Source organism: Trachymyrmex septentrionalis, unplaced genomic scaffold (genome assembly GCF_001594115.1).
Source record: "Trachymyrmex septentrionalis isolate Tsep2-gDNA-1 unplaced genomic scaffold, Tsep1.0 scaffold7, whole genome shotgun sequence".
Taxonomy (NCBI): Eukaryota; Metazoa; Arthropoda; class Insecta; order Hymenoptera; family Formicidae; genus Trachymyrmex; species Trachymyrmex septentrionalis.
The window spans coordinates 4927393-4928661 of NW_017305884.1; the positions used below are offsets into that span (position 1 = coordinate 4927393).

Genomic DNA, 1269 nt, shown 5'->3' on the forward strand with positions numbered 1-1269 from the left:
TATATTGTATTTATAAAAGAAATATAATAAAAAAAATTTATTAGTTTGTCACCAAATGATGATTGGTCTTGAGATCAATTTCTAACATTGTCCGCTATTTTTTACAATTTTATGAAAATTTATTATAAGCTCGGCGTGTAGCCGACGTAAACATCATAAGTTTTGTAGAACTTTCTTTTTTTAAACTATTTGTATATGTCAGATGCGTATATTTCCCAATATACTTTTTCCTAAAAAGTTAAATAAATAGCTTCAAAGTATTAAAATTAAATCTGCAGAATGAAAGGTTTCAAAGAGGACTTAATAAGGATAATATCATCAAAGTAGGTTTTTATTAGCTACAGAGATTTAAGTGTCAAAGCATCAGTGAAATTCGAGGAACATTTGTAGCTTCAATGTTGCATTAAAATAAATCTATAGAGGTTTAGAAAAGAAGTTAATAAGTATAATATTAACAAAATAGGTTTTTCGTAGTTTACAAAGTATTTTAATAAGTGCGAGCTATTCTTAAGAATGTCGAAGTAGTATTAAAATTTCGACTCGGAAAAGTTGTCTGATTACAAAATATTGTATATTTTCTTAACATAATATATGGAGAAAAGATTATTTATGAAAATTTTCTTGTAAATGTTCCACATTAAAATAAATAATTCTATTTGAATATATATCAGTAAATTATTTGTTATGAAAATATTCGTCAATAAGAACGAAACATGTATTCTACAGCAAACACGATGTAAGTGCATTTATTAATCTATACGTTGTAAAATAGAACATGATCATTTATAATATGTTTATCGCGTATGCTATCCCGCCATTAAATTTAGAATTTGCATTTGAATTTTAATATGAAAGCCGATAATTTAAATGTAAATTATAACGCATATTTTACGCTTTTCCAGTTCGATCGAAATGTGCATATCACTACTTACACGCGTTATGTGTTTTCTATACCAAATATACTCTCATCATGTTAAGACACTTTCATTGTTTCATATAACTTTACTGAGTAATTAATAAAATTAATTGGACATTTTTACAAAATCATACTTATACTTATTAAATTATTTTTCCAAAACAATTTTCTACATATATCACGCATATATTCAATCTAATAGATAATTATTTAATTTCTCTTACCATACAAATATATCTGTGCATAATGCATTTATATAGTAATATTTAAAATTTTTTAAACGATGTCTGCTCTGTGTGTGTGTGTGTGTGTGTGTGTGTGTGTGTGTGTGTGTGTGTGTGTGTGTGTGTGTG

General features: G+C 26.0%; 1 protein-coding gene across 1 annotated transcript in view; it reads left to right on the forward strand.

The window, feature by feature from the left end:
* LOC108753552 (peripheral plasma membrane protein CASK) overlaps positions 1-1269 on the forward strand; it is a 110851-nt gene that overhangs the window by 84723 nt on the left and 24859 nt on the right. The window lies entirely within an intron of this gene.